Raw genomic sequence first — 14,887 nt, 5'->3', positions numbered from 1 at the left:
AATTGATTTGAATACCAAAATGCCCTCATGAGTATTTTATAGAATATTTTATTTGAGAAAATCAGATTGGCACTTAATTCTTGTTCATCAGTAAATGAGCAACTACTACTTATTGTAGGAGAGGAAGGGCAGGGTATTGACTTTGCTTTCTGCCTGCAGTATATTTACTAACTGAATTTTTATTGAGTTTGTGTTTTTGTTTTCTCCATGCGATTTGCTGACAATCCTACAAAAAAATGTAAAAATTCACCTTAAATCATCTTTAGCTCTCAGATAACATCTTAGCTGGTTACTAAAAAAGTCTGCTAAAAAATATGTGATATCTCTTCAAGATGTGCAATTGAAATAGAGTATTATAAAATGTATCTACTGCCACGGCTGAGGCAGTCCAATTTAATTAGATCAGAGGTCTTCCTACTCAACAGGAAGCCAAGCATACCAGGTGTAGCTGGTGTCAAGTCTCATCAGTGACATGAGGTGTTGGTCAATACTAGATGAGAGGCCTCTAAAGGAAATCAACAAGAAAGATTGTTGATGGCTTGGTGGATGACGCTATTTCCTCTGAGACCTTTTTAATGGACACCATTTGTAGGGGGTTACTACTTCTAAAATACAGAACATAAAAGCCCCCAAGGGGAATAATAAAAGCTGCCTCATTTCTTCAATTCTTGTGTCAAGTGAGTGAATGTTTTGGAGTCGCATATTTTTTACCACTTAGAAAAGCATGAGAAAACTGTCTGTAATATCCCTCCCATCAAAGACAAAATGAAAAGAAAACATTACACACACATGCACACAGGGAAGTGCCTATTCCTTAGGGCCTGGTACAAGCACATGGCCTAGAAAATTTAGCTGCAGTGAGGGGTCTTCTTGCTTCTTTACCAACTTTTTCTTTAATAAATCTATTTTATGAATGTTCAAAAATTTCATGGTGTTAGTGCTAGAGTATAAAAAAATCTTCTCTTTGTGAATCATAGATTCTCAGAATTATTGGGTTGGAAATAATCCTGGAATTTCTCATGTGAAGCTTGGAATTTTTTTCCATCATGATGTCTCATCTATGTTTGATACCAGGAGCACTGGGAGCGACATATTTCCTAACTTGGTAACCCTGTCGATAAGAAGGTTCTTAGATTCAGTCAAAGTGTACCTCCAAAAAATTTCTAATTTGCATTTCCCTACAAAACATAACCTGGGTGGCAGACCTTCTTCTTAAGTTTCTACAAAAGGCCAATTTCTTTATATGCAACAGGCTTTCAGATTTTGTATTTTCCTAAACTTACCTTTTTTACAAAAGAAACTTATTTCAGTATCTTTGATAGAATAAATTTGCATTGCTTCATCATATGGTGTTGGTTTTTAAAACGCATTTCAGCTTTTCCATCTTCTTCTTCAGGTGTGTTCTGTAATAACAATCATTGGGGGTTTCAGATTTCCAGGAAAACATTCACAGTTACTGTTTTAAATCTTCTCAATGACCTGATGAGTAGAGCTTCTTTCTTAAGATGATATCATTTCCTTTTAGAAAAAAACTAGGATAAGGATTATATTTTATAGACTAAGACATTGCATTCCTTCCATGTATGTAATATTGTGATTCACTCTCTCCTTTAAGTTTGTCCATTCATGAATTCTTTCATTCACTAGAAATGTACAAGGCTATATACTAGGTTTACAAAATAAATAAAGAGGAATCATTCATCAATCCTGGTGCCAAAAGATCACAGTCATTAAAAGACATAAAGTGTATTACAGAAGTAAGATGTGTGGTGTCACATGGAATGCATGCTCGTATCAATGGTTGAACATCATGATGGTTCAGATATTGAGAGATAATTTTTAGGTGGGGTTTAACTTTGTTTCCTTATATTAAGATTTCTAAATAATTTAATATTTAAGCTATTTTCTATTTCTCTTTAAACAGTAAGCTCTCTGCATTGGTAGCAAATTCCTAAAGCTGGAAAATGTGTTCTAAAAGGGAAACGTCTTCTAAAATGTATTGTAGTAAAATAAATAAATAAATAAATAAATAAATAAATAAATAAATAATAAAATGTATTGTAGTATGCTGTGTGTCGCATTATTTCATTATCGTAAAATCAAAATACATATAAATCTACATATAGAACACTTTAATAAATAAAATATTAAATTATATTTTGAACATTTACTTTGTAGTTATTAAGATGCTATCAATGCTGATATTTGGACTGGTCCTAAAAATACCTTTGAAAATTATGTATGTTCTACAATCCAAGCAAATAAAACCAAATTATACAGAGCAGATACTATGTGTTAACCAGACATTGAGATAGGTAGATCAATATTTATTCTTTTCAAAAAGCATGCAAAGTAGATATTATTACAAATAAAATAGTCAACTTTAGATGCGTTAAATCATTAAGTTTGTCCTATAACTAGTAAATTTAAGATCTCATTCTGATGTGACTTCAAACAGATATGCAATAAATATTTATATTCATATAGTATTTTAATTTCGTACTTACCAAAATGACTTATTGTGTCAGAATTACTTGAGAGTTGGAGGATATGTGACCAGAGAAGGGATGGTTTATGGATGATTCTCAGTTGCAATGGTTGTGATGATCAGCATCTGTATTAAAAATGAGGAACTGGGTCAGGACATTTCTCTTTCTTTGGAATTTCTGACTAGGGAGTAATCATTTGGCCTTTTCTTAAAGATATAAATCTGAAACTCACATACCAAAGTAAATTGGGAGGGCTTGATTCAGATTCTATCCTAAAACAGCTCTAATAAGAAAGTATTGTAAAAAATGTAATGCACAGATTTTTAAAATTGTAACATTAGTTGTGAGAGTAGAAGTATTAAAATGGTATAGCTTTAGGTTCTGCTTTCTTTAATATATTAAGATAATGAAGTTAGTGTCCATGTTTCAGGAAAATGGATGATGACATTCACTATTGATCTCTGGACAGGTTGAGAACAATATTATAATAATCCATACCAGTCAGCTTGACCTTTCACTGATTTGGCTTTTAGCTTGAGTGGGAGGAAAAGGAAAGAATAAAATAAAAGTTCCTGGGATCCCTGGGTGGCGCAGCGGTTTGGCGCCTGCCTTTGGCCCAGGGCGCGATCCTGGAGACCCGGGATCGAATCCCACATCGGGCTCCTGGTGCGTGGAGCCTGCTTCTCCCTCTGCCTGTGTCTCTGCCTCTCTCTCTTTCTCTCTGTGTGACTATCATAAATAAATAAAAATTAAAAAAAAAAAAAATAAAAATAAAAGTTCCTATATGAATGAAGTATAACACAGGAACTGTCACATCTCTGGACTTTATTATTATTTATCATTAAAGCAGTGATCCATCAAACCATTAATCTCATTAGAGACTTGTAAATTAGGAGGATAAAGCATCATAGGATCTGCTCAGCAATGAACTTTAAACACTTTTCAAGGTCCTTATATGAAAGTGGGCCTTAAAAGTAATAAAGGAGTTACAGTATTTGTTGCAGTTCAAATACTACCTCTGTGAAGATTTCAGGAATTCTTCTACTTTATAATCAATTGCTCCTTCCTAAATATTGTGGTCATACATTACAATCAGAGAATGTTAGAACTGTGAAGGCTCTAAGAGTTGACGGACAACTAATGACACAAAGCTTGTTAGGGAGACAGGGACCTTTTGAGAACATTTGCCTCCCCCACTAGATTATATCTACTGTAGATTAAATCTGGTCATCCCAGCTACCTCTGTAACTGCATGTCACATCACAGAACATTAATGCTTTTCCAGTCAAGAAAAGCAAATCAGGGGAGGAGCAGAGAACTGCATATTTGTGTGTGTGTGTGTGTTAAGATTTTATTTATTTATTTATTTATTTATTTATTTATTTATTTATTTATAAGAGATTGAGAGAGCCAGAGAGAACATGAGCAGGGGGTAGGGGTAGAGGAAAAGGGAGAAGCAGACTCCTTGCCTAGCAGGGGACCAGGTGTGGGGCTGTGGGACTTGACCCCAGCACCCTCAGGTCATGACCTGAGCCTAAGGCAGATGCTCAATGGACTGAGACACCCAGGCACCCCAAGAGGTGCACAGTTGAGAGCCACATTTCATGTTCCAAAATGGGTTCAGTGGCTGTTGCAGGGAGCAAGTGTGCTGCCAGTCAGGTAAGAAGGGCACACAAAATATTCAAAGGGCAAGCAAAATAGGGGAGTTCACTTGCATAAAAGCAGCAGAAAATCTTTAGTGCAGGCTCAGGTTTATTTAATTTAAACATTTTAAATATCGCTGTTTCCATACTCATGAAGAGTACATAGTTGCTTATTCTGTTGACCTCTAAACTGCACATCTACATGAAGATTGTCATTTTTGAGTCTCAAAGATGTCATGTGTCTAGACAGAGCAGCTGTATACATATGCATGAAGCAGTATTGTACTGTATCTAAACAGCTGAAGCATGCCAGTGCCCCAGGTTCAAATCCTGGCTCCCTCTGTTACTCACTGTGTGATTCAAGGCTGTCATATTATAACTTTAAGCCTCATTGGTAAATGAAAATAGTAATACTGTCTACTAGAGAAGAAAATACTAGAGTAAACATTTCTATGAGACCATCTTCATGATTGTGTGTTGATCAAAAATTAGGCATAATACTCAAAGCATGATCCATAAAAGAAAAACAAAGAAAAATTGGGTTTTGTCAAGATTTAAAACTTTTGCACCTCAAAGACACTATGTAGGAAATGAAAAGCCAAGTCAGGGACTAGGAGAAAACCAGGATGACTAAAATTAAAAGGACATAAAGTACCTACTTCTGGTGAATAGGAGGAGAACCTGGAATCTTTGCATATTCCAAGTGGGTACATACAATGTTATAGATGTCTTGGAAGCATTGTGGCCATTTTTAAAGAAGTTAAACATAAATCACCACAAGTGCAAGCTATTCAACTCCTTAGAATGGACACAGAAATGCAACAGCATTATTTGTAACAACCCCAAATTGAATCCACCAGTGTCCATCAGCTAGTGAATGGTTAAAAAACATATGGAATATTCACAAAAGGGCATGCAATTTAGCAACCAGAAGCACAGAACTATTGATACATGCTACAGTGTGGATTAACCTTGGAACCATTATGGTAAGTGAAAGTAATAGAAACCAGAAAGAAAAGATTATGTGAATGGATCATATGAATCAACTTACATGAAATGTATAGAAAATGCAAATTTACAGACAAAAAGTGGACAATAGCTGCCTTGGGCCTGGATTGGTAGTGGATAATAACTACAAACAGATTTGAGGTAATGTTTTGAAACGTTCTAAAACAATATTATAATATTTGCACACTCTGTAATTTTATTAAAATCATTTAATTCTATACTTGAAATGGGTGAATTTTATACTATGTTAAGTATCACTCAATAAAGCTCTCAAATAGATATTGGCTCTCAAAAAGGCTATGCAAAAATTACTTCCTTAAATGTCTATTAAAGCTCCCTAAAATAAGAAAATACACACCATATAGCCAATAACAACAACAGCAAAATACGAGAATCTATGCGGCTTTCATATTAACGAAGATGTTAAATGTAAATTGCCTCACGCCAGTGCATGTTATATAAAAAGTATTTAATAAGTGTGTAACTGTTATTATTTAAATATTATAATAATCGTTTGATATGCATATATATATATACAAGCATATTTATATCCAGGTAAATATATTCAATTTGATTTAATTTTTTCTCTTAGTTCAAAACTAGATTTTTGTTGTCACACAAATGTAATTCACAAAATCATGAACTTTCATTCATTTAAATTATTACCTGTGTTATTTTTACTTTTGAATAAATTATGTTTGATAAATGTCATTCTTCCTGAATATGCTTTCCATTTATTATTATGGAATAAATGATTGCAACAGAACAGGGTAATAATGATTAGGAATGCTTTGAATGCTTGAAGAATGATGAAATAATAAAATTAGAATATTATTAGTAATTTACCTGCTTCTTGTGTCTTGCCTTTCCCAACTGACGTTGTTCTCCCTAGAAGTAAATGTTATCCTAATCCTTGTGTTACTTATCCTCTTGCCTTTCTCTAGTTTTAATAGATATGTGTGTGTGTCTGTATGTGCATGTGATGAAAAGATATACTGCTTAGTCTTGATTTTGAACTACATATAAATGGAATCATACCATATATATTTTTCTGACTCTTTACTCAACAGTGCATGTTTGAAATTAGTGCATATTTTAGGTAGCCAATCTATTTTTATTTTCACTGTTGATAGAATTCTACTGAATGCATACTTGGCAATTTTTATTTATCAGACAGACAATGTAGGCTGCCCTGGGTTTTGCTCTAATGGATAATGCTGCTATGAACATTATAGTATGTCTTTTGGGTACATATGTAAAAGCATTCATTTAGCTGCCAGGTTGTAGGATAAATACATGATTATATTTACATATTAACACTAATCATTTCCCAGTTTGCATGTACCATTGACACTCCAATTAACAATGCATGTGAGTTATTGCTCCAAATCCTCACTAATGTCTGCCAATCCAGAGGATGTGGAATGGAAACCCATTATGTTGTTGATTTGCACTTTTCTGATTATTGATGAATTTGAACATATTTTTCTAAAGTTGATTGAGTATTGAGCTTTCTCCTCTGTGAAGATTTATTTCCAGGGAATTGATACTAATGATAGCTATTAAACTATTTTATTTGAATATTTCCTTGTGTATTATTGATACATAGAAATACATTCTTTTGAATCCTGTTATGTAGAAACTTTGCTAATTTCCCTTATTAATTCCATTAACTTATCTGTAGAAATTTATCTGTAGAAAATCTAGAAGATATAGAGACAAGTATATTGTTCTTAAAAGGAAAGGATAGTATCAATACTGATGTTTCAAAAAAAAAAATACTGATGTTTCCTTTCCTTTCCTTATACTTTTCCTGTCACCATGATTTATGGCACAAGCTATAACACACAGGTTAATGAGAAAAAGGAGTGGTGGTACAGGCACTCAGTGTTGTTTACAGTCTTAAAGAAAAAGAAGTTTGCTGGTTCACACATGATTTTTCCTAAACAACAGGAGGCAGAATCAGTGAAGTAGAATTATGATTTTTAGCAGAAAAAAAACAACTGCTCTCAGCTGGCTGCTGCATTAGCTGCAGAAGCCTGATAGCTCTAAATTAGGTTTAAACAAGTGCTCTCTGCAGAGAGGCACACCGTGTTCGAATAAAGTATATCTTCAAAATGATTTTTGCCCATTTTCACTTTTTAATGGGACTAACACTTTTAATGCACATATGTGGTGACATTTGTGTCTCACATGACATTTCCACGAGAGGAAGTTCCAGAGCTTTCCGGTGGTCAGACTGAAGCTGATCTGTAGCAGAGATCACACCCGGAGTGGGTTTCCTGTCCTGTTTCCCCCATTCTTGTTCACACAAAGGCATTCCTCAAGAAAGTTACTTCCACAAAAATCTGCCTTTGCTTCTCCTTCTAGGGAATCTGAGTAGTGACAGCTGGTGTCAGAGGCTGTCCTCAGAGGAGACCCTGCAATGGAATTGTGGAGCAGGGGTACCCACTGGCCAAGAGGACTGCATCCCTGCTGGCAGGTGGAGCCGGGCATTCCTGGAGTGCCTGCACAGTGCAACCACTGAGATTTTCACTTTGGAGAACGGGCATGGAGTACAAATGTGGGGGATGCCTACATGATGTCTCACACTTTCGAGAGTATAGTAACTATTAGAAAGGCAAAATTGGGTGGCTGTTGCTAAGCGTCATTGATTTGTAGAAGAGAAAAAAAGTCAAGCTGACTATTGTCAAGCAAAAAAGAATGAAACATTTTCAAAGACTTAGTGTCATGCAAACCATATTCTTTAATGTGTCAACTTTAAATGCAGTTACAAAAAAGGATGAGCAAAAACGTGGTTGAAAATTAACAGATGAGAGCACCTGGGTGGCTCGGTGGTTGAGTGTCTGCCTTTGGCTCAGGTCGTGATCCCAGGGTCCTGGTATCCAGTCCCACATCGGGCTCCCTGCAGGGACCTTGCTTCTCCCTCTGCCTATGTCTCTGTCCTTTTCTTGTGTCTCTCATGAATACATCAATAAAATCTTTAAAAAATATATTAATAAATGATTTCTCAAACAAAAGGAATAATAAAATACATAGGGATTATAACTGAATCAAATAAATGAATGGACATGCATGAAATTTAGATGAAATATTATATTTAAAGGAAAGAAAAAAGAATGAAAATCAGTGACCTAAATGGTCACCTTAAGAAACTAGAAGAAAGGGGCACCTGGGTGGTTCAGTGGTTAAGCATCTGCCTTCGGCTCAGGTTGTGATCCCAGGTACCCAGGATGGAGTCCCACCTCCGGTTCCCCACAGGGAGTCTGCTTCTCCCTCTGCCTGTGTCTCTGCCTCTTTCTCTCTTTGTGTCTCTCGTGAATAAATAAATAAAATCTTAAAAAAAAACTGTCTTTAAAAAAAAAGAAAAAGAAACTAGAAAAAAAATAACAAGAGAAAATACAATGATTCCCAATATGTAAATCTAATGTAGAAAAAAGAAAAAAATGACATACAGAGCAATATAATAATCAATTATATTGATAAATATTTGGTCATGTAGTCAAAAAAATATAAAGACAAATATTCAAAAATCAGGAATTAAAAAGGGGAAAAGAAATACAGGTCCTTTTCACATTAATATAAAATTGGAGGAATAACTTTGTTGCAAAAAGTAATTGAGAACTTAGATGTTACGAACTAATTCAAAGAAAAAATGCAAATTATTTAATCTGAAACAAAAAAGTAGTATATTTGGACAGTCCTATAACCATTGAATTCATCATAAACCTTACTACAAATAAAACTCCAGGCTTTGTTGGCTTTATTTGAAGATATTAACAAATATTTTAAAGGAGAAATAATTTTAAGATTCAACAAATCTTTCAACGCATAGAAAAAACAACGAGCACTCAACAATGCATTTTTTATGGTCGGCAGGCAATTGACAACAAAATCTATGAAGGATAATATAAGAAATAAAATTAATAGATTAATATCAGTATCAGTTATTAACATATGTGTAAATCGTAGAAAAAATTAGCAAAGTTAACCTAAAGTAAAACAGGATAAAATAATAAGGAAAAGAGCTGAACCAACAAAATAAAAAAATAGAGGAAATTCACAAAGTAAAAAACTGCTATTTTGAAAGAACAGATAAGCAATCCACATGAATTGACAAAATAGAAAGAGGCACACATCTCAGTAAAGAATTAAAAAGATGTGAACAGTGTAGGTTTCACATATCTTAAAATGATAAAAATAATGTTGTGAGCAACTTTATTCATTAGAGTCAAAAAGTTAGAAATGCACATTGTCCTTGAAATCATAAATTATCAAAATTGACACTGAATGAAATGGAATCTGAATAACATAGTGTCTATTAAAGTAATTACTTTAATTGACCAATTTGTTAAAGGATTGAAACCATAATTTTACATCATATTTATTGGTGAAGTGTTAAATACATACTTTGGAATTTAATGTACAATGCAGTATTATTAGACAACGTAGAAAAAGAACATAGCAAGATTTTTTATCCCACATGACTCCTATTTCTCAGTTGAATATTACTCCTTTTTTTGAATATTTAATTAGCTTTATTAAATGATTCATGCATGGGGCAGCACCCCATCTAGCAAGTAGAGAGGCAATCTAAGTTATACAAAGTGGAGATTGTGAGTTTGTGCACTTTTTTTTTAGCTCAGTAAGGAAAATCTATTTAAATTCTTAAACCACCAACTAAAACAAATACACATACACAAATACACGCTTACCAACACAAAAAGATAAGGTTAAAGACATCACACATCCCAGCAAACTGAGAACAACTGCTAATTTGGGATAGAAGTCAGATGTCAGCACTTTTTCTTTTGAACTGATCTTGTACAGAGAAATGTGATTTTTAAATAATGCAATAACCTGAACACAAAAGAGATGCATGGAAACTTTGAAGGAATGCTAGAGTTGAACCATTCTATGTGCACAGTACATATAAAGAATAGATAATTATTTGTTGATTTAATGCCTTCGAAGATTACAGGTTGTGAGCAAAAACATTTGTACACAACTAAGTCAAAGAACTTTATAAAAACTAGACATGCAGGGGTCTGAGTATTTCAAAAAACCAAGGAACCAGTGTTAATAAGTGGTTCTCAGAAAAATCATGCTCTTGGCCTGCTTTTGGCAGAGCATGTCCTGTGTGAATATTTATAGTGGAAAGTTTTTATTGATGAAGGGTGGGGCAAGAAAGTTACTAGCAAAAGAAGGACTGCTCCAGAAGAGGCTGTCTGCTAGGGGAAAAAGCTGAGAGTCTTATCATAGAGATGACCTCATCATTCTTTGAAGATGGAAAGGACCCAAGTGAAAGACTCATTGGTGCTGAAGAAAAGTTTCCTGCCTGGCTGTTAAGGCCACATTTCTGGGGGATGTAAAAGTACCAATAGATTGGTATTAAGCCCTGGTTTGAAACTCAGTCTAAATGAGAACCTTTGGGGACTGTGGTTTTCTTTCTTCTTTTTCTTCTTTCTTCTTTTTTCTTTCTTCTTATTTCTTTTTTTTTTTTTTTTTGTAAATTTATTTTTTATTGGTTTTCAATTTCCCAACATATAGAATAACACCCAGTGCTCATCCCATCAGTGCCCCCCTCAGTGCCCTTCACCCAGTCAGCCTTACCCCCTTCTTACCTCCCCTTCCCCCACCCCTAGTTCATTTCCCACAGTTAGGAGTCTCTCATGTTCTATCTCCCTTTCTGTTGTTTTAAAAAAGAAAAAGAAGTGTAAGTTCTATTTGTTTCTATTTCTCCCTTTGTGTTTGAGCAAAAGAGTAAATTACATATTTTATTTGTATTTTTCTTTTATAATAATTCATTCTTAAAATTATAAGATATTAATGTAAGGTAGAATCAGGATTAAATAGGAGTGCAAAAACGATACATTTTTTTAAATTAGATTGGGAGAAAAACAGAAAAAAATCAATGTGAAGTAAATTGATAATGCAAAAATTAAGATAACAGACAAGTTAAAAACTACATTATACAAAAACATATTAACCAGATGGTAAAAGAAAATAAAAGTTACATATGGTTGATGAAAATTTTTGTTTTTAATCTTTGTTACCATCTATTGAGCAAATTACTCTTAAGGTGGTTTCTAACTTTGAAACTTTGATATTGAAATTACAACGTTAGGACACAATATAAGTTTTTTATTCAATGCCACTTTTTCCATTAATTTAACAATATTTCCCAGAGCTTCCTAGTGACAGTTATGTGCCACAAGTAACACAAATGGCACAATTATGGGTAGACCTGAATTTTCAACATAACCAAAAACGTGGACCATGTGTTTTTCTCTACCGTGAAGTTAGCTGGGACTGAATTCGATGCCCCTTTCAGGACCATTCTGCAAGTATATATATTCTAGGTGATTAAGTTATCTACATCGCTTTAATTAATAAGATTATAATCTTCTATGCCAGGTGAGAAGGTCTCCCCTAAGAGATGCAAGGAGGCCATGTGAGGAGCAGAGTGAAGACCTGAGTCATGACAGTCACTGTCTGGTTGTGAATTAGCTTAAGTGTACTGATAATCTGTTCTTCAGGAAAGGTGTGCTGTCATCAGCTTCTCCTTGGAAACAGAGAAGAGTTAATCTTCAAATAGGTATAGACACAGAACAAATATATTTTGGCTCTAATTTCAGCTCCATTGAAGATAATAGGGTTGAAATGTCTTGGATCCTACAAATGATAAACTTTATAAATTATAACATCTTTATCAGGCATTGAAAGGCCATACCTTGGGCCCCTGAATGGCTCAGCCATTGAGCGTCTGCCTTTGGATTAGGGTGTGATCCCGGAGTTCTAGGATCGAGTCCCACACGGAGCTCCCTGCTTTTCCCTCTGCCTATATCTCTGCTTTCTCTCTGTGTCTCTCATGAATAAATAAATAAAATCTTTAAAAAAAGATCATACAGTGATGGAGCTGTATGAATTGACTATATCACTTAAGTTGCTGATCATATATTTTCTCAAAGAAGAACAATATTTTGGAATGCGCTCTAATATCTAATTGAAAGAATAAAGTGTGTGCATTGTGTGTCTAGCACAATCAGAAATATTTGAACTTGATTAATTATCTTCCTCTCTGGTGAAATATTTCAAATGGTGTGAATCCATCCAGTCACAAAACTGGAATCAATTCCCTGTGCAGTGTCTTGTTTTTATACCCACTCACTCTGTGTGGTTCTTTCAGGAGAACAAAACTCTGACCAGTTGTCAGCAGGAATATACACAAGAACCAAACTAATTAATTTTCATACAAAATGCTTTTGTTGGTTTCTCTTATATGTTTAGGTATCCACAAAGAAAAAGGGAAATTAAAAAAGTATATAAATAGAATTCTGTTCTCACCTCACTCACATTTTAAACATGTTGGCAATCCTTATCATAAAACCCAAGAACCATGTGTCTGGGCTTTTTCAGGCAAACAGGTGACTGTGTAAATTCTCCCAGAGAAGAGAGAAAGACAGCAAAAGGGAATATGCCACACTCTCATCAAATTTTCCTTAAGTGTGCAGGAGCAATTTGAAGGACTTTTGGGTTCACAGTTTTATTTTCTAATCTGATGGATATTAAAGACGCTGCATCATCTATTGCTGTTTAACAAACCATCTCAAGTCACAATGACTTAAACACCAACCATTAATTTCCTCACAAATCTGTGAGTCAGAAATGTGAGTTGGGATCAGTGGGTGATTCTTCTGGTCTCCACTGGGGTGAGTCCTGGGACTGCAGACTTTGGTGGTTGATGTGGGACCGGTTGATCTAATTTGTTCTCACTCAATGCCTATAAATTAATGTCCATTGTCAAGTGGACCTTGGTTCTCCTCCATGTAATGAGAATGCCTTCTTGTTCTGAAGGCAAAGTTTCAAAAGTGAAAGCAGAAGTATCAAAGCCTCAGAATTTGCATATTCTATTCCTCAAAGCAAATTTAGATTCAGGAAATTGACTCCATCTCTTGAAGGAGAAAGCTTACATTGTAAGGGGATATGAATGCAGGAAATGTGATTCTTTGGGGAGCATTATTGCAATAATTTATCCAGACCTGCTTTCTGGAAATATACGCATACATATTGTCCACAAAACTTCATGAACCACATCCATGGATCTTAGGTAAAGAAACTGCTATAGATGAAAATGAAGATAGAAGGAGCAATACTCTTCTCATAAAGGATTAGTTAGAGATGCTCAGTAGTTATCATGGAAGCTAACTTTTCTAATCCTCACAAGATATGATACTTTTATGGTATTGTTATCTTAAGGATGCCACAAATCTTTGCCTACAAATTTCATGACTTGAACAAATGCCAGGAGAGAGTTTGGCCAGTTCCAAGCTACTAGCAGCCAAGTGTGGTTCTTGGCACAGTTGTGCTTTATCTTGTTTGTGGTAGAACAAAGTTCATGTTTGGGAAAATAAAATATTTCACAGTTAGAAGTACCATGGCCATGCAGCTGCCATATTACACATAACATGCTATTCTGTGCCTTATTCTGGATCTACTGAATACCACGTCTCTTGTCACAGATGCTACATGTGAAGATAACTATTCATAGTTTTAGCTAGTTTCTAAAGCACAAACCAAACATTAAAATTTCACTTTGGATTTGTTACTAGATTCTTTAAATATGTTTTATGGTTTTCAATAAAGCGTACGATGACCGTAAAATTAATCTGGACTATTTCCTCAGTACTACGAATAACAAATATTTCTCCTAGATTCTTTAATATATTTTAACATTAATAAATATACCATACACTTTAGTTTAGTTTTCATATATATATATATATAGTTTTCATATCTATATATATAGATATATATATATAATCAAATAGTAATACACGTACAGGCAAAAAAAAGTCACGTAGTTCATGAATTAAAAACTAACACTCTTCCTTCCAGAATTACAGGTATTTTTGTTTCTTGTGTATCCTTTCAGAAAATGTTGGTATATATAATTTCTGTATTTAATTTTTATACTCACATTCTCATTTATGATGTTTTTGTAAGAGAATGTATGGTACACACACTTTTCAGCAACTTGCCTTTCTACTCAAGAATATTTCTGGGAGCTCTCTCATAGTAGCAAACATAGATTTATTTCATCCATTTGAACATTTGCAGAGTACTTTATTGCATACATACTGTAGTTTATTTAAAGTATGCTTTAAATAAACAGCTTTTTAAAATGTTTCTAGTACTTTGCAATGACCATAAACACCCCTTATGCATCTTTCTCTATACATGCAACTATCTGTTGCTAGAGACTTGGAAGTGAGATTGCAGTCAAATAGTATGTACATTTTAAGTTTTGATAACTATGGTTAATAGTATGTGCATTTTATATTTTTTAAAAGATTTTATTTATTTATTCATGAGAGACACAGAGAAAGAGGTAGAGATACAGGCAGATGAAGAATCAGACTCCCTGCAAGGATCCCAATGCAGGACTCGATCCTGGACCCCCAGGATCACACGCTGAGCCAAAGGTAGATGCCCAACCACTGAGCACCCAGGCTTCCCAACATTTTATATTTTTGATAACCATGGTCAGAGAGATTTCAACAATCCTTATTTCTCCCTGGACTGTACAAAATCCTTCTTTACATCCAATGAAGACAAAATGAACTGTACCTAACTTCTTGATGCCCAAGAATCTACTGGTTTCCAAAGATCCCCATTTTAATTTCACCATTATAGATTCAATTAAGAATAAGATCAAGCATACTTCAAAATGTTTTTAAGTCACTT

The 14,887-nt window shown here is 34.4% G+C and overlaps 1 long non-coding RNA gene across 1 annotated transcript in view; it reads right to left on the bottom strand.

Moving 5' to 3' along the window:
- Window positions 1-1,283: 1,283 nt before the first annotated feature.
- The window catches only part of LOC125755233 (uncharacterized), a 67,399-nt gene continuing 53,795 nt past the window's right edge, over window positions 1,284-14,887 (bottom strand). Inside the window, exons 4-5 of the long non-coding RNA XR_007411124.1 lie at window positions 2,508-2,614; window positions 1,284-1,403 (exon numbers count right to left, since the gene is read on the bottom strand). This is a non-coding gene — a long non-coding RNA (uncharacterized LOC125755233). The remainder of the gene's footprint in view (window positions 1,404-2,507; window positions 2,615-14,887) is intronic.

The sequence above is a fragment of the Canis lupus genome, chromosome 1 (genome assembly GCF_003254725.2).
Source record: "Canis lupus dingo isolate Sandy chromosome 1, ASM325472v2, whole genome shotgun sequence".
Taxonomy (NCBI): domain Eukaryota; kingdom Metazoa; phylum Chordata; class Mammalia; order Carnivora; family Canidae; genus Canis; species Canis lupus.
This window is presented reverse-complemented; position numbering and strand designations above follow the sequence as displayed.